Source organism: Pseudophryne corroboree (genome assembly GCF_028390025.1).
Source record: "Pseudophryne corroboree isolate aPseCor3 chromosome 3 unlocalized genomic scaffold, aPseCor3.hap2 SUPER_3_unloc_22, whole genome shotgun sequence".
Lineage (NCBI taxonomy): Eukaryota > Metazoa > Chordata > Amphibia > Anura > Myobatrachidae > Pseudophryne > Pseudophryne corroboree.
Window position 1 is genome coordinate 963,506 of NW_026967511.1, and position 19,208 is coordinate 982,713.

Here is a 19,208-nt window from a genome sequence, read left to right on the forward strand (position 1 = left end):
AACAAAATGTCCCCCTTAAATGGGAGTACCTCCAAGGTCTTTTTGGAGTATAGGTCCACCTTCTATGACCTCAACCACAGAATAAGGCAAGCTAGGACAGATGTAGTCGACGCCTTGGCCACCATTACACCTGCCTCAGAGGACACCTCCTGAATGTAATAGGCGGCAGTGGTAATGTGAGACAGGTATTGTCTGGCATTGTCGGATATATCCTCGGGCAGCTCTTCATCCAGTGCCTGAACCCATGCTTCAATACCTTTAGCAGCCCAGGAGGCAGCAATAGTGGGTCTATGTACAGCACCTGTCAGGGAGTAGATAGATTTCAGACATCCCTCCCCATAGATTTCAGACATCCCTCCACACTGTCGGTTCCTTCAGTGAGGTGACAGTGGTGACACGTAGAGTGGATGACACCACTAGGCGGGTGACATGAGAATCCACCGGCGGTGAATTTTCCCACTTCTTACATAACTCTGCAGGGAGAGGATAGCGAGCTAATACCCGTTTAGAGAGAGGGAATTTCTTCCCTGGATTAGACCAGGGCTCCTGCCTGATGTCCACCAAATGGTCAGAATGAGGTAACAGATTTTTAACCACCTTCTGCCGTTTAAACATCCGGTTTCCGGCTTCCTGATGAGCGGCGGCTAAAGCGGTGAGCTCCCCTGTGCCCCGCTCTCCACTACCTATTACAAGGCTTCTTGAGCCTCCAATCCACCCTGTGCAGGCCCGCCCCAGTTGCCTGGTCCTGTCTGCGGCATGGACAGGTATTTTTCCCCCATGCCGAGCAATAAGAACCACGCCAAGTGGGAGAAGGAGAGGCAGCAGGCAGAGACCAAGATGGCGCTGGATGCCGCTTCCAGCACCCCTGCGGCTACTCATGGCACCCCTCGGCAGGACGATGACACTGGCTCTCTGGTGACAGGTACACTCTCCCAGCCCCGCTCCCTCTGTAATGGCTGATGCCCGCATTCCGTCCCCGGACACACCTGTGACCTATGGGGACACGATAAACGCGATTCGCATAGCTATGGAGCCCTTGCTTAAGGCTCAGACGGCTAACATTAATCAGCAGCTCTCACATCTCTCTCAGAAAGTGCTTCATACTGAACATAGACTGGGGGAAGTTTTTGGGGATGTGGCTGAGATGAAGAAAACGGTGTCTGGATAGACCAAGGAGATTTACCAATTACATAACAAGCTCCAAGATCTAGAAAATAGGGCTCGCAGACATAACCTCAGGCTTATTGGGCTCCCAGAATCGATAAAGGGACAGGAACTGTTTGATTTTCTCAAGTTTAAACTTCCTGGGCTGCTCCACATTCAGGATAGATGCGAGGATATTGTCATTGAACGTGCTCAGAGGCTTGGCCCGATCAGGCCACAGGAGGGCGCCAGATTCCGGGCTGTGATATTTAAAACCCTTAATTATCTCCACAAGGAACTGATCTGGTCCATGTCCCGTAAACACTGTGATCTCAGATGGGAGACCCATAAAATATTATTATTCCAGGACTACTCTGCTGAACTGTCCAAGATGAGAAAGGACTTTGCACCTTTATGTTCCTGTCTGATACAAGACAATCAAAAATTTGCGTTGCTATACCCAGCTCGGCTACGCATCTACAATGGCTCAGAGTTAAAGACTTCCTGTCAGTCCCTGATGCTACAGCTTATTTATCTGAGATGTCCGATTCTCGTAATCTCACTGCTGCTATGTCCAATTGTGATTGATGATATATATATATATATATATATATATATCATGTGTGGTACTTGGTTATTTGGCACACCTCTCTGTGGGGTTTTATTTCTATTGCAATGCCTGGTCACAGGGAATACCGGGGGCTACATGTGTTACACGACCGATGTTTCTGATGCTATGCGTAGCTTGTTTGAGAATGTTTAAGCATATTAAGTGCTGCCTGCTGGCCGCCTCCCGAGTTGAAGGGCTGCATAGGGTGGTCAAGTTCTAAATGACTACCGGAGAGTGTGTAGGCTTGGAGCAAGATCCTGCTCACAGAAGATGGTGGCTCTCTTTTCGGAAGTCATTATGGTTGAAATGTTTTTCTTTTCTGGAATTCTAATTCCTGTGTATTTTTGTTGTTTGTTCTCAATGTTTGTCTTGTCTGTTCTGGAGGAGAGCGCTGTTTCTGCCTATCCTCCCTCTTTCTCCCTCCATCCACGTCTGTCTCCCTGCAAGACTCGGGTCTTGAATTCCACCCCCTGCTACTGTGTTCTGAGAATGTGGTTTTTGATTTGTGTTATTGCGCCGACATCACTACATGCGATGATGTGTTATTGTCCTTGACCCTAGGTAGCTGAAATGTGGGGGGTATTAACTCCCCAATGAAACAGAAACGTATTCTTTTATATTTGTGCAAATTACGTATTGATATTGTTTTCTCCAAGAAACGCATCTAGTACCCCTTGAAATTCTCAAACTTAAATCAGGCATGTCCAAACTGCGGCCCTCCAGCTGTTGTGAAACTACATATACCAGCATGCCTTGACACAGTTTTGCTGTCAGAGAATGCTAAAGCTGTGTCAGGGCATGCTGGAGGGCCGCAGTTTGGACATGCCTGACTTAAATGGAAAGTCCTTGCCTCAGCCTCCTACAACTCAAAGGTGCGAGGTGTTGCCATATTAGCTGCAGATCATCTAGCGATTACGGTTGCGGATGTGAAAGCAGATGACATGGGTCATTATGGTTTTTTGTAAACTCCATTATGATGGTCTCATGTATGCCTTAATGTGTATGTATGCTCCTACAGTTTATTCTAGCTCCTTTTTCTATAATATTGCATCTATCCTCACGCTGTTTATTGATCAGTCGATACTTCTCTGCGGAGATTTTAATTTAGTTTCTCTTACTCGGCTTGATAGACAGTTTCCACTGGTGGGACGAGCTAAGCTCCCCAAGTTTGGAATCCCAGCTCTTTCTAAGCAGCTTTTATTATTATATATGTGGAGAGTAAAACACCCGTTAGAAGAGAATTTTCCTGTTTCTTGAGGGTACCCTCTCAAGAATTGATTACTTATTGCTGTCCAGTGTTTTGCTCCCTAAGATTACGGAGATCGAGACTGAACCTATTTCGATGTCAGACCATGCAGTGATCAGGGCTAGTATCTTTCATGGACGTGAGCAGTCTGACTTTATTAATTGGCAATGACCCTCCTCCCTCCCCACCTCTCTTCTGCTTCAACAGGCTGTTGTCTCGGCGTGGGGTCAATATGTTGAAGATAACCCAGAGACAATGCAAACTGATCCAGTCCTCTTCTGGATGGCAGCAAAGGCCACACTGCGTGGAGTTCTCATCTCCAGTTCTTCGTCCATGAAGAAGACCTTAGCGCGGAATTATTTAGAGGCTCAATCCTTACTCACACGTGCCTTTCAGGAGTTTAAGTCCCACCCATCTCCGGCTACTAAGACTCGCTATGCTGAGGCGAAGTTGTCTTTTGAATGCCTGTTTCGTAGACAGGAGTCTTCTTACACCATTAGAGGTAAACATAAATTTCACAAATTTGGCAACAAGTCGAGCAAATTGCTCTCAAACCTCCTGATGGGTCAACGCACCCTGTCCACTATCCACCCCCTCATGGGCCCGGATTGCACCCTTACCACTTCCAATAAGATGATAGCCTCGGTCTTGCATGGTTTTTATAGTGAATTGTATTCCCCTCCCCCTTTTTCTGCAGCATTCACACATGATGATTTTTGGGCCGAACTGCCGCTACCACAGGTGTCACCCTCTCAGGGTGCGTGTTTCATAGTCCCCGTCACTGCTCAGGTCATGACGGTAATTACATCAATGAAAAAGTTGTTGAGAGAGGAAATCACACCTGTCCTGGTGGACGTTTATAATGCCATACTAGCTTCTGGCAAACTTCCTATTTTAATGTAGCATCTTTACGCATCCTCCCACAACCAGGAAGGGACTTGTCTGATCCCGCCTCCTACAGACCAATTTCACTACTGAACTTAGATTATAACGTTTTGACTAAGATTCTGGCTGAGTGTTTAAAGTTATTGCTGCCCTCACTTATCCACAGAGACCAGACTGGTTTTGTTTTACATAGAAACTCTGTCACTAATATTAGACGTCTGCTGGCGGTGGTTCAGGGGTCCCAGTGTGCCGTGTCCAAATGTGCCGAAAGCTATATTGTCCCTAGACGCCGAGAAAGCCTTTGACATGGTACACTGGGACCATCTGTATGAATCCTTACGTAGGTTTTCTTTTCCTGATATATTTGTAGGCTTTCTTAGAACCCTATATACTTCCCCTTCCTCCTGTGTGCTTTGTAATGGTGTAATACCTGATAGTTTCCCGATACGGCGGGGCACGAGACAGGGATGCCATCTTTCCCCCCTACTTTTTGTACTTGCGATAGAGCCATTGACTATAGCGCTTAGATGCTACCCGCTGTATCAAGATATAGTTTTAGGGGACTTGGACTGTCGTATATCCTTGTTTGCGGATGATATGGTTTTGTATATTTCACACCCTGAACATTCTATTCCGATAATTTTCGAAATTATAACCCATTTTAGCAGCCTTTCAGGATACAAAATTAATGTTGCGAAGTCGGAGCTTCTTATGCTAGGCCCAAGTTATCTGAGACTAAGGATTTAAAGTTTGATTAAAATTGTTGACTCCAAGATAAAATATTTGGGCATATATATCCCTGCCAAGATGGATAATCTATACAGATATAATTATACCCCGCTTATCTCTGGCCTAGAAAAATCCTTGGATAAATGGCAAAATCTTCCTTTGTCCATGCTGGGTCGGTTAGAGGTCATTAAGACTATCTTACTACCTAAATTGACGTATGCTATGCAGATGTTACCCCTCAAATTGACCGTACGGGATGTTAAGCATATCATGACGGTTTGTAGTAGTTTTTTATGGAATTCTAAGAAACCTAGAACCTCTTTAGCTAAATTGCAGATTCCTAGAGGACAGGGAGGTCTAGGCTTGCCTAATCTCATCCACTACTCCTGGGCGATACTGTTTAGGTATGCCTTGGACTGGTTGACGGGGGCTGATCTTTTTTCTGAAACTTCGGTTGATTGTGCCCTTATGGCTCCCTTTTCTCCGGGGGCACTCCTCCATACCCCTAAATCTAAGATACCTAGGCATATATACAAGAACATATTCTTCAGAGACACTTATGAAGCATGGTGCTTTAGAAACACCAAACTGCAACATAATCCTCATAGTTCTCCTTGGATTCCCTTATGGGGTAACCCTGGGTTTATACTGGGTTTGAGTAATCCTATTTTCTGCCGCCTAGCATTGAAGGACATCAAAGCCATGGCACAGGTTTTTGATCCAGGGGGTCGCCTATTGTCGTTTCCTGATCTCCAACGTGTTTATGGTCTTCCAGATTCATATTTTTTGTTCCTACAGGTAACCCACTATGTACGTTCGCTCCCCCCGATGTCACTCTCTCCCCTAGCTCCAGATCCATTGGTTCCTATTTTTATTAAAGTTATGAAAGGCATTTATAAACCCAGAATGATATACACATTGCTACTGACACCGCTTTCGATGCCGCTGAGACGGGGAGGTGGCGATGGCGTGGATCAGGGATATACCCCGTCTGCAACATGAGAATGTGTTATTCAAATATTATGAGAAGGTCCTCCGAGTGGGGCACTCGAAGTCCATGTGAAAACGGTGTACAGGGCCTATGCGTCTCAAAGCCAGAGGAGGCACTACGTCCAGGAGGAGTCGGATAAATGCCCTAAGTGTGGCTATTCCTCGGCTACACTGTTACATAACCTATGGTCCTGTAGGCATATTAGAAAATTTTGGTTTAAGATGATATATTATATTAACTCACAATATGATTTTTCTGTACACATCCCGCTACTATTTGCTAACTTTGATGTGTGGCACATTGTTCACTCGCGTAGACCTCGGATCCCTTTTTTAACCTTGGTGGTTACGGTGGCAAAGAAGGTGATCCTAAATTCCTGGATTATGAAACACGCCCCCACGGCACGCGAGGTGGAGGACTCGTTACAAAATATTATGTATTATGATAGATATGATACCCGTCCTGATAAATCAGAAATCATTTGCTACGTTTACACGTAACTGGAGCCCCTTCATTCGTACCAAATCTCCTCAAATACAGACCCAGATCCTGGAATCTGGTTTTCGCCCTTCATCTAATTTGGTTTCACAATAATATTACTGGATTATGGGCGGCTGTTCTTATCTTGCCTACGATGGTTTAGGATGTTTATATTTATATATGTATAATCTGTAGGGTTGGGGATGACCCGAGACGATCTTTCCCTGTGGAAACCAATGTATCCTGCTGCAGAAATAAATGCTTATCCTTTTTAATATGTCCTGTGTCAGTCTCCATATTTATCACATTGTGTACCAGAACCTGGTCGCTTGAATTTTTCTACCGACAGCAATTTCATGGTCTGATCACACCCCTCTGATAGGGTCCTGGTCGCCTTTTCCCGCTACTCCTCCTTTACCACCTTGGAGATTGCAGGATTATATATTAATGGATGCTGAAGGCACCAGAATTATGCAAGATGCCCTGTCCTCCTTAGACGTGACCACTCCTGAAGATACTTCCATTAGGAACCATTGGTGTGCCCTTAAGGCCATGGATCAGAAGCCAGAGAAGGCCGTCATCCAAGTGCCAGGGGACAGGTAATCAGCAGGGAAGGTGCAGGATCCTCAATGCTGGTTCCCATACACAAGCTCTATAAATGTATTATATACCTAAGGCGACGGTAGCAAGACTCAGATGCTGCCAACTCAGTAACAGGAGCCGTTCATTAGCCAATTCCCTGAGGCCGGCTGTTACAGGAGCATGTGGATACATGACAGGGGCTGTATCTGATATTTCATAAGCATTGTGTCACATGGCATAAGGAACCCCAAACCTCCACCCCAGCAAGCAGCTGCACCATGCCACAAATGAGGAGGAGATTTATGGTTAGAACTTACCTTTGTTAAATCTCTTTCTGCTGGGGTGTAGAGTTGGACTTTGATCCAGGGCACCAACAGGCTAAAAGCTTTGACTGTTCCCAGGATGCATAGCGCCGCCTCCTATATAAACCCGCCTCCAGGCACTGGAGCTCAGTTTTGTTAACCAGTCCAATGCAGTAGCAGGTAAAAGACGACAACCGTTAGTAGCCACAGACACCACACGACAGGAGAAGGTATCAGCAGCTAATGCCATACCAACCCAAAGAAGCTAAGTGCGTCAGGGTGGGCGCCCTGTGGAATCCAGTGTACCTCACAGAAAGATTTAACAAAGGTAAGTTCTTACCCTAAATCTCCTTTTCTGCAGCAGGGTACACTGTGATTCCACAGGGAATTACATCGGGGATGTCCTAAAGCAGTTCCTCATGGGAGGGGACGCATTATAGTGGGCACAAGAACACGGCGTCCAAAGAAGGCATCTTGGGAGGCGGAAGTATCGAAGGCATAGGAACCTTATGAACGTGTTCACTGAGGACCATGTAGCCGCCTTGCACAATTGTTCAAAGGTCGCACCACGACGGGCAGCCCAAGAAGGTAGAATGGGCTTTGATGGTAGCAGGAGCTGGAAGGCCTGCCTGTACATAAGCATGTGCAATCACCATTCTAATCCATCTGGCCAAGGTCTTCTTATTAGCAGGCCAGCCACGTTTGTGAAAACAAAAAAGAACAAAGAGTCAGATCTACTAAGCGAAGCTGTTCTCTTCACATAAATACGGAGAGCGCGAACCACATCCAAAGACCGTTCTTTGGAGGATAAACCTGGAGAGGGAAAGGCCGGAAACACAATCTCTTGGTTAAGATGGAAAGACAACACCACCTTAGGCAGATAACCAGGGCGAGTTCGAAGAACTGCCCGGTCACGGTGAAAAATCAGAAAGGGTGACCGACAGGACAAGGCACTCAAGTCTGAAACCCGTCTAGCAGAGGCAATAGCCAGCAAAAAAAGGAGCGACACCGGAGAGAACACGTACAGCAGCCGAAAATTCCATGGAATTGCCAGCGCATCCACGAACGCTGCTTGAGGATCCCTTGTCCTTGCTCTGAAAACCGGAACCTTGTCATTGTGTCAAGACACCATCATGTCCACGTCTGGTAGCAGAGCCGTCATGACCTTGGTGAAGACTCGCGGAATTTAAAATGTAGGTTGCCAATAGCAAACCGTAGATATTGCTGATGCGACACTGCAATAGGAATGTGCAGGTAAGCATCCTGTATGTCCAGGGAGACCATATAGTCCTTGGGCTCCAAAGCCAGAACAACACAGCAAAGAGTTTCCATACGGAATTTGGAAACTTTCACAAATTTGTTCAAAGACTTGAGGTTGAGAATGATCCGGGAAGACCCATTCAGTTTTGGAACTAGGAAAAGCGTTGTATAGTACCCCCTGCCTGTCAGAGGCACGGGCACTATCACTCCTGTGTCCAGGAGGGAATGTACCACCAAATGTAGAGTTTTTGCTTTTTACCGATCCGAAGGGATGTTTGTGGAGCAAAACTGGTGAGGGGGACATTTCTTGAAAGAGATGGCGTACCCGTGAGCGACGACTTCCCTCACCCAGGCATCCAAAACAGTCTGCAACCATACCTGGGCGAACCGCAGAAGTCGGCCTCCCACCCTAGGATCCCCCAGGGGGAGGCCCGCACCATCATGCAGTAGGCATGTCTGTTTTGGAAGTAGGCTGTCTGGCAGCCCAGGAACGTTAAGGTTTGGGCTTAGTGGATTTGGAAGTGTGCGCCTGTTTCGGGTACGCCTGACCCTTTGCTGTACTTAGAGGTCGAAAGGAACGAGAGGAAGTACTCTTAGCCTTCGGAACCAAAGGAGTAGTACTAGGCAGACAGTCTTAGCAGATGCTAAGTCAGCAACAATTTTGTTGAGATCTTCCCCAAACTATAAGTTATGGTAAGAACTTACCGTTGATAACGGTATTTCTCCTATGTCCACATGATTCCACAGGATAACAATGGGATATGATAGAGCGACAGCGGATTGGCACCAAACGATCACAAGCTTTCAGTCCTCCCAGAATGCAACAAACTCGTCCATATATCCCCGCTCACTGGCCCTCATTCTGAGTTGTTCGCTCGCTAGCTGCTTTTAGCAGCATTGCACACACTAGGCCGCCGCCCTCTGGGAGTGTATCTTAGCTTAGCAGAAGTGCGAATGAAAGATTAGCAGAACTGCTACTAAATAATTCCCTGCAGTTTGAGTAGCTCCAGACCTACTCCTAGATTGCGATCACCTCAGTCCGTTTAGTTCCTGGTTTGACGCCACAAACACGCCCTGCGTTCGGCCTGCCACTCCCACATTTCTCCAGCCACTCCTGCATTTTTACCTGGCACGCCTGCGTTTTTTAGCACACTCCCGGAAAACGCTCAGTTGCCGCCCAGAAACACCCACTTCCTGTCAATCACACTACGATCACTCGAGCGTTGACAAAACGTTACTCGAGCTTGTGTAAATCTACTAAGTTTTGTGTGAAAGTACTTAGCGCATGCGCAATGCATCGTACCATGGGCATTTTTGCCATTTTTTCACCTAATCGCTCCATTGCGAAAATCGTCAACGAGCGAACAACTCTGAATGACCCCCACTGGCTCAGGCAAATCAGTTGTATTCCAAAGCATTTGGGCAGGAGCATTATGTAGAACCCTATTCAGGCTAGAAGAACACACATACACACCCTTCCATGCAAGAGGGAAGAATTTAGAGAGTATAAAGATTCTCAAATCAGGTGCGTCAGGGTGGGATCCCTGTGGAAACCTGTGGACATAGGAGAAATACCGTTATCAACGGTAAGTTCTTACCATAACATATATATTTCTCAAGCAGGGTCCACAGGTTATCCACAGGATAACAATGGGACTTCCTAAAGCAATTTTTAGTGGTGTGGACGCTCCTGATTGGACAGGAGAGCCTTACACCCGAATTCAGCATCATGAGAGGCAAAAGTAACCAAGGCATAATGTCTAATGAAAGTGTTGATGGAAGACCATGTGGCTGCCTTACAAATCTATTCTGCTGAAGCACCATGTTGTGCTGCCTATGAAGGACCTACCTTATGAGTAGAGTGAGGAGAGACATTAGCCAGAAAAGGGAGATCAGCTCGAGAATATGCTTCTGAAATAGTAATTCGAAGCCATCTTGCTAGCGTCTGTTTAGTAGCAGCCCATCCTATCTTAAGAAATCCGTAGAAAATGAAGAGAGAATCTGTCTTTCTGATGGCACTGGTACGATCCACGTAGATACTTAATACCCGTACTACATCCAGCGACACCTCTCCTGCAGAAAGTCCCGATACCTGAAAAGTCGGGACTACAATTTTTTTTAATTAAGGTGAAACTTAGAGACCACCTTAGGAAGATAGCCAGACCTAGTTCTGAGAACTGCTTTATCTGGATAAAAAAAAAAAAATCAGAAAAGGAGACTTACACGACAGCGCTCCTAAATCTGACACTCTTCTAGCCGACGCCATAGTCAGTAGAAAGAGCACTTTAGCTGTCAACCATTTAATATCCACTTTATTAAGTGGTTCAAATGGAGCACCCTGAAGGGCTTTGAGGACCAGACTTAAATCCCAAGGTACTGCAGGAGGAACAAAAGGTGGTTGAATGCGCAGCATTTCCTGGAAAAAAGTACGCACATCGTGTAAAGTGGCAATTTTGTTTGGGAACTATACAGTCAATGCTGATACTTGTACTCTCAAACCCGTATCCATTCCTGCCTGCAGGAAATCTAAGATTCTGGATACTCTGAAAGATTTTGGATCCATACTTCTTTCACTGCACCAATCAATATAGGTTTGCCATATTCGGTGATAAATGCGCGCTGAGGATGGTTTCCTTGCTCTGAGCATAGTTTTAATCACTTGTTGTGAGAAACCTCTTGACTTCAAGATAGAGGTTTCAACATCCACGCCATCAAAGACAGTCGTTCCAGATGCCTGTGATAACAAGGAGCCTGCATCAGTAGAGCTGGACGTTAAGGGAGCAGAATTGGAGCATCCATTGACATCCTCTGCAGATCTATGTACCAATGCCTTCTGGGCCAAGCCAGAGCTATTAGAATCACGGCACCCTTTGTTTGCTTTATTTTCCTCACCACTCTGGGTAGTAGGGAGATTGGAGGAAACAGATATGCCAGATGAAAGTCCCATTTCACTGACAGTGCGTCCACAAGGATCTCTCCGGGGTCCTCTGTTCTTGACCCATATGCTGGAACTTTGTTCAGACGGGACGCCATGAGACCTACCTCTGGTAACCCCCACTTGTTTACTAGAGTCTGAAAGACTTCCGGGTGTAAAGCCCATTCGCTTGCTCGAATGGTGTGTCGACTGAGAAAGTCCGCTTCCCAGTTTAGGACTCCTGGAACGAACACTGTTGACAATGCTGGAAGATGGAGTTCTGCCCACCTTAGTATGTAACTTACGTCTTTCATAACTTTTTGGCTGCGAGTTCCTCCCTGATGGTTGAGGTACGCTACTGCCGTTGCATTGTCCGAACGGATCTGGACTGGTTTTCCTTGCAGAATGTCCTTTGCCTGAATCAGTGCCATATATATGGCCCGAAGTTCCAACAGGTATATGGGCAGGCGACTTTCTTCTGTGGTCCATTGTCCCTGGAACCATAATCTTCCGAACACTGCTCCCCAGCCCTGTAGACTGGCATCCGTTGTTAGGATCTCCCAATCTGATATCCAAAAGGGTCTCCCCTTGTCTAGATGGGATGTCTGTAGCCACCAGGCTAATGACCTTTTTACCTTTACTGGAAGTACCATCATTTGTTTCTTTATTGTCTGATGTACTCCATTCCATCTGGCCAGAAGCAGACGCTGCAGAAGTCTTGAGTGGAATTGTGCATATTCCAAAATGTCGAATGTAGACACCATCAACCCCATCACTCGCATTGCTGCGTGAATTGATATTGTTTTACTGTGTAACAATTCCCCGAGTTATTAACTGCACCTTGGATATCTTTTCCCGAGGTAAGAATATTTCCTGCAGACTTGAATCCAATACAGCCTCCAAGTGAATCATTCTGTCACAACTGAGGGCTGGTGTCGGTAGCTGGAAGCCTCGGTTGTAGGGGCTGACGGGTACATGAATTTAGGAGGTAAGAGAGGACTCCTAGACATGTGCTGAGGCAGTAGTACCAGATGCCCGAAGGCATGACCACGACAACAGAAGGTGCCTTTGAGGGTTTTTATTAAAATTATAAAAGTCAAAGAATGTTCAACCAAACAATAAATGTCACAAGTGAGTCTCTGAATCACAACTGGTAGAGACCAGTAATCCGGTGTATAAATGGGAGTACTTTATGACACTTGGGATCACAGGTGGAACGTAAAGTGATGCTGGGGATCGCAGGTAAAGCATGAGTGATGCTGGGGATCGCAGGTAAATACTCCACTGTTATAGTGAGTACTGGTAGTAGTGGAGACAGAGCACTGCTAGAGAGTGGCCGGAGTCATACACTCTGCTAGCGCTGGGTGCGGGAACAAGGCAGGCAGGTTACACCACAGAGCATCAGCACTGGAGGTGCACCGCAGAGAGTAACCACCAGGGAGTCAGGCTATACTGCAGGGAGTATTCACAGGAGAGTCCTTAGAGAAACTGCATACCGGAACACTGGAGAGACAATGGAAGCACTGACCATCTTCTGGGTGCAGAGACAGGATATTTATACCTGCTGGATAGCAGGGATTGGCTGACAATTATGCTCAGGCTCCGGCAGCACTGCGGATAGGTGAAGAGGATATCACGTGATTCAATCCAAAATGGCTGCGCCCATTAACGGAGATTGAAGGGGAAAGAAGCACTCAGAAACCATGTGTCAAACGGTAATGGCGGCGAAGGCCGCAGCAGCAAAAACTCCATGTGCCCAGACGCACACAGAGGAAGCACATCCAGCGAAAGACCACAGGCGCAGCAGTGACACCGTAAGTGTCTACACTAAGGAGGCCGCTGAACCAGTGCTGCAGGCAATACCCATGAGATGTAACCTAAAATATAGTTATAGCCCGGCCCTAGCTCTCTGAGCCAACCTCAGGAGACACCTAACAGGCAGGAAACGGCGTCCAGTTACCCGGATCGTGACACACCCATTGTGACAGAATCACGACAGTTTATGGGCCATCCGTGTTTCTGTAGACAAGCTATTGACTGTTGGAGATGGCTCAAGAGCAGTTCCTGGGATTGTGCCAGGATTAAAAGAACGTCCAGGTATGGAAAAATCCTTATCCCCTGTTTGCGGAGACAAGCTGCCATAACCACCATGATCTTGGTAAATACCCTGGGGGCTGTGGCTAACCCAGAGGGTAAGGCTTGGAACTGAAAATGTTGCCGGAGGATGGCGAACCTGAGGTAACAATGATGGGACAATGCTATAGGCACATGCAGGTAAGCATCCTGTATATCCAGAGATACCATGTAATCCTCCAGGTTTCATGGCCAAAACTATGGAGCGTAACGTCTCCATGTGGAACCTTGGGACCCAAATGTATTTCTTTAACATTTTGAGATTGAGAATTGGCCTGAATGATCCATTTGGCTTCTGAACGAAAAATAGGTTGGAGTAAAAACCCTGTACCCGTTTTGCCGGGGGTACTGGAATAATTACCCCTGACTGAAGCAATTTCTGAACTGCTTCTTGCAGGGTCCTGGCCTTTGCCTCTATACGAGATCGGCTAATGCAAAAAAACCTTCGAGGAGGCTGCTTCTTGAAAGGGAAAACATAACCCAGAGATACCACTTCTTACACCCAAGCATCTGTCGTGTACTGCTGCCATATGTGTGCAAACTGAAGAAGTCGGCCCCCTACCTTGGGGTCCCCCAGGTGGACGCCCGCACCATTAGGCTGATGGTTTCTGTTCTGGTTTGGAAGCTGGCCCTCTGGTGGCCCATTGCTTCTTTGCTTTACCAGACTTATTGTACTGGGTCTGCTTAGAATCATTTTTGCCTTTTGGTTTAATGGCCGAAACCCCGAACCTCTAGGCCTAGGGTTATAACTGGCATGAAACCTGACCTTCTTGGATTCAGCTTCTGACTCCAGAATATCTGTCAGTTCCTTACCAAAGAGAATATTCCCAACAAAAGGTAAAAATTCCAGAACCTTCTTGGATTCTGAATCAGCTTTCCATGTACGTAGCCAAATTGCTCTGTGAGCAGATACCGTTAAGGCTGACGCTTTGGAAGCAATCGTACCCATATCCACTGCTGATTCTAAGAATTACGCAGCCTGTTTTATATGAGCTATATCAGATTCCTGCTCCCTAGTAGGTGCTGAGAGACCATTTTCCAGTTCATTAGCCCATTCAGCTACCGCTTTTGCCATCCAGGCTGAGGCCATAGCCGGCCTTATGACGGCCCCTGACAGAGAAAAAATGTTTTTCAAAAAACCATCAACTCTTCTGTCGGTGACATCATTTAACGATGTTGATGGTAAAGGCAAAATAGATTTTCGCACTAATCGAATGACGTGCGTATCTACCTTAGGAGGCACTTCTCTTTTTAAACAGTCCCCAGTTGGATAAGGCTAATAGGAATCCCATTTTTTGGGGAATTCTATATTTCCTATTGGGCGTAGCCCAAGCTTCCTCCATAATTTCCGTCAGTTCCTCTGACCCTGGAAACTCAACCCTAACTATTTTGAGACGTTTAAACACAGGTGCCTTAGTTTTTATTATTGGCTCTGCTGAATCCTCTAGAGCACAGGTTCTCGGACTCGGTCCTCAGGACCCCACACAGGGCATGTTTTGCAGGTCTCACAGAATCGCAAGTGAAATAATTAGCTTCACCTGTGGATCTTTTAAAATGTGTCTGTGAGTAATTAATACACCTGTGCACTTGCTGAGTTACCTGCAAAACATGCACTGTGTGGGGTCCTGAGGACCGAGTTTGAGAACCACTGCTCTAGAGACAGAATAGCCTTCATTGCTCCAATTAACTCATCTATATCCTCTGAGCTGAAACCTTCTACCGGTTCTTCATATGGTAAAGTAGAATATATGGAGCTATCCTCATCTGATGTATCATCCTGTGTAGCCTGTGAATTTGATGATATTTACCCTTGGTTTATCAGCTTGTTGATTTGTAGAAGCTGTTGGGGTTATACCATAAGACGGGAGCTGCATGTATGGGTTAATGGTGTACCCTATTCCTGAGGTTGAAGCTGTAGGAACCAACCTGTCAGCTACACTGGATAAGGTTTGTGCAAACATAGCCCAAGGTGGATCTATTTGTAGTTGAACAGGGATTTGCCTTGCAATCTGCTGAAACGCAAAAAAAATTGCACATAAACCATCATGTGCCAGAGTTTGTGTTGATAACTCCACCTTGCAGGATAAAGATGTTATAAGTGTTGGTGTTACGGATAATGTAACCTTGTCACCTTTGCCGCTCTTAGACATGATAATCAGCTTTACACAGTATACTGCACAATATGTGACTGTAATCACTTTACTGTATTAAAGTGATATCAATCTGACCCCAACCCAAGCACCAGCACTGAGGCACAGAAGAGACACTGACAAACAAAGTCAGCAATCACACAAGCAGTCAGTACATGTTATATTTTAGTCATATGAGCATATTATCAACTACGAACACATTTCAAGTATGTAGGAGTACATATTACTGCATTCTGTTCTATACAGTTATTTAACGTATTCAGACGCATAGCGAAGAAAACCACAGTAATGTACACAGACTCATATGCAATAGGCACTAAACTTAACTATTCATACTAACAAAAGTAGATAGAAATGTAGTGCTGTATAACCCGTACTATGTAGAGTGGGATACAGGGAGACTCACCCCACTTCCAGGATCGCGCAATACGTTCGCGAACGCTGAGTGGATCCAGACGCTACTAGTGTACACTGCCGCTCCGGTACTTTTTAGTGGACACAGACGCTCAGTGAACGTTAGTGCATGCAGACGCTCATGTCTGCGACCCAGTCTCTTAGTGGTAAACCTTAGTGTATACAGACGCAGCGGCCTATGCTGCGACCGAGACCCCTTGTGGTAGCGTCTGAGACGGAAGTGAGGCAGTCCGTACATGGCGGGAGACACACGGAAACTGGTCATGAACTGGGAGGAGGGGCGACCAGGAGAGCGTCTGACACCCCACCACTGACATCAACCCTAGGGATCGCAGCCTCAACTAATCCTGGTGCCTTATGATCCCTAAGGCCTAGCGCTGGAGCACCCGTGGTGGCGGAGCGCCAGCTACTGTTTGGTAGTCTCCTCCCAAAACAGTGCGGCTGTGTCCGTATTCCCCTCCTAAGTGGAACCGATGCCTTACCTTCTCCCCGTGCTCCGGCCACAGCCTGGTAACGTCTGCTGGACCTGCTAGTATATCCGAAACAGACGCCCGTCGAGACAGCACTTGTACCGTGGGTAAGTGTTGTTGCGACTCGGCGGAGAGTTGTTGGAGCGACTCTTTCCAATATGCGTGTAAGACGCTGTTAGGAAATATCACTCAAAAACATAGTAAGACTATAAAACTTAAATAAACAAGCTTAGGGCTCCTGCCGCACCAGACAAAAAAACGGATTTGACCGAGTTGGAGGGCAGGGGTATATGGACGAGCCCGTCGCATCCTGGGAGGCCAGAAAGCTTGTGATCGTTTGGTGCCAATCCGCTGTCGCTCCATCATATCCCAATGTTATCCTGTGGATAACCTGTGGACCCTGCCAGAGAAAATAGGGGCTGATGTCTTCTGATGCACGAGATACACCAAAGAGTGTGGGGAGGAGACTGGTCAGATCTCTGGGCTGGTGACACATAGTGACATGATGTGAGGAGAGCAGGAGTATAATAGGGGCTGATGGCTCCTGATGTATGAGATACACCAGAGAGTGTGGGGAGGAGACTGGTCAGATCTCTGGGCTGGTAACACACAGTGACATGATGTGAGGGGGAGAGCAGGAGTATAATAGGGGCTGATGGCTCCTGATGTATGAGATACACCAGAGAGTGTGGGGAGGAGACTGGTCAGGTCTCTGGGCTGGTAACACACAGTGACATGATGTGAGGGGAGAGCAGGAGTATAATAGGGGCTGATGGCTCCTGATGTATGAGATACACCAGAGAGTGTGGGGAGGAGACTGGTCAGATCTCTGGGCTGGTAACACACAGCGACATGATGTGAGGGGGAGAGCAGGAGTATAATAGGGGCTGATGGCTCCTGATGTATGAGATACACCAGAGAGTGTGGGGAGGAGACTGGTCAGATCTCTGGGCTGGTAACACACAGTGACATGATGTGAAGGGGAGAGCAGGAGTATAATAGGGGCTGATGGCTCCTGATGTATGAGATACACCAGAGAGTGCGGGGAGGAGACTGGTCAGATCTCAGGGCTGGTAACACACAGTAACATGATGTGAGGGGGAGAGCAGGAGTATAATAGGGGCTGAAGGCTCCTCCACTGGGCAGATACATTTTCCTCAGTCTGTACTGACAGAGGAGGGTGTAGGATGAGAGATTGCTGTAGTGACTGATAAAGGAGAATCTGTGACTCTTCTGTAATAAGTGATTATTACTCACCTGTGCTGATATCTGTAGGGATCTCCTCCTCCTTACACTGCTGATCACCTCTCAGATACGTCTCTTCTTCTCCCTCTATATCTTCTGTCTTTATATCAGTCACATACGTAACTTCTTCTCCCTCTATATCTTCTGCCTTCATATCAGTCACATACGTCTCTTCTTCTCCCTCTATATCTTCTTCCTTCATATCAGTCACATACGTCTCTTCTTCTCCCTCTATATCTTCTGCCTTTATATCAGTCACATATGTCTCTTCTTCTCCCTCTGTATCTTCTGCCTTTATATCAGTCACATTCGTCTCTTCTCCCTCTACATCTTCTGTTTTAATATCAGACAGTCGTTCAACCTAAAAAATAAAACAAAATAGGATTTTAATACCTACCGGTAAATCCTTTTCTCTTAGTCCGTAGAGGATGCTCTGGACACTTCAAGAACCATGGGGTATAGATGGGATCCGCTGGAGACATGGGCACTTTAAGACTTTGAAGGGGTGTTAACTGGCTCCTCCCTCTATGCCCCTCCTCCAGACTCCAGTTATAGGAACTGTGGCCAGGGAGACGGGCATTTCGAGGAAAAGGATTTATTGTTAAACTAAGGTAGAACACATACCAGCTCACACCACAAACACGCCGTACAACCTGGCATTTAACAAACTCCAGTCAACGGCATGAACCATGTCAGCAACAGGCTGACTATAACAGAAACACAACCGGTGTGTAAACATAATTAATAACTGCAGATGCAGCCCGCACTAGGATGGGTGCCCAGCATCCTCTACGGACTAAGAGAAAAGGATTTACCAGTAGGTATTAAAATCCTATTTTCTCATACATCCTAGAGGATGCTGGGGACACCATAAGAACCACGGGGTTTATACCAAAGCTCCAGAACAAATGGGAGAGTGCGGATGACTCTGCAGCACCGATTGACCAAACATGAGGTCCTCATCAGCCAGGGTATCAAACTTGTAAAATTTCGCAAAAGTGTTTGAACCCGACCAAGTAGCTGCTCGGCAGAGTTGTAATGCCGAGACTCGGCGGGCAGCCGCCCAGGATGAGGCCACTTTCCTGGTAGAATGGGCCTTCACTGATTTTGTTAAAGGCAATCCAGCCGTAGAATGAGCCTGCTGAATCGTATTGCAGATCCAGCGCGCAATAGTCTCCTTGGAAGCAGGAGTCCCAACCTTGTTGGCAGCATACAGGATAAACAGAGCTTCCATTTCCTAAGTTAAGCCGTTCTGGTGACATAAATCTTCAAGGCCCTGAAAACATCGAGAGATTTTGACTCCGCAAAGGCGTTAGTAGCCACTGGTACCACAATAGGCAGAAATTGTTGACGAATCCTCAACTCCGCTCTATCCTCATGGAAGATTAAATAAGGACTCTTGTGAGACAAGGCCGCCAATTCAGACACCCGCCTTGCAGATGCCAAGGCAAACAGCATGATCACTTTCCAAGTAAGGAATTTCAACTCTACCTTCTGTAAAGGTTCAAACCAATATGATTGAAGAAAATGCAACACCACGTTAAGATCCCATGGTGCCACTGGGGTCACAAATGGAGGTTGGATGTGCAAAACTCCTTTCACGAAAGTCTGAAGTTCTGGAAGGGAGGCCAATTGTTTTTGAAAGAAAACCGAT

At 46.6% G+C, this 19,208-nt stretch overlaps 1 pseudogene; it reads right to left on the reverse strand.

Annotated features, from left to right (window-relative positions):
* The window catches only part of LOC134983736 (zinc finger protein 585A-like), a 186,634-nt pseudogene that overhangs the window by 81,382 nt on the left and 86,044 nt on the right, over positions 1–19,208 (reverse strand).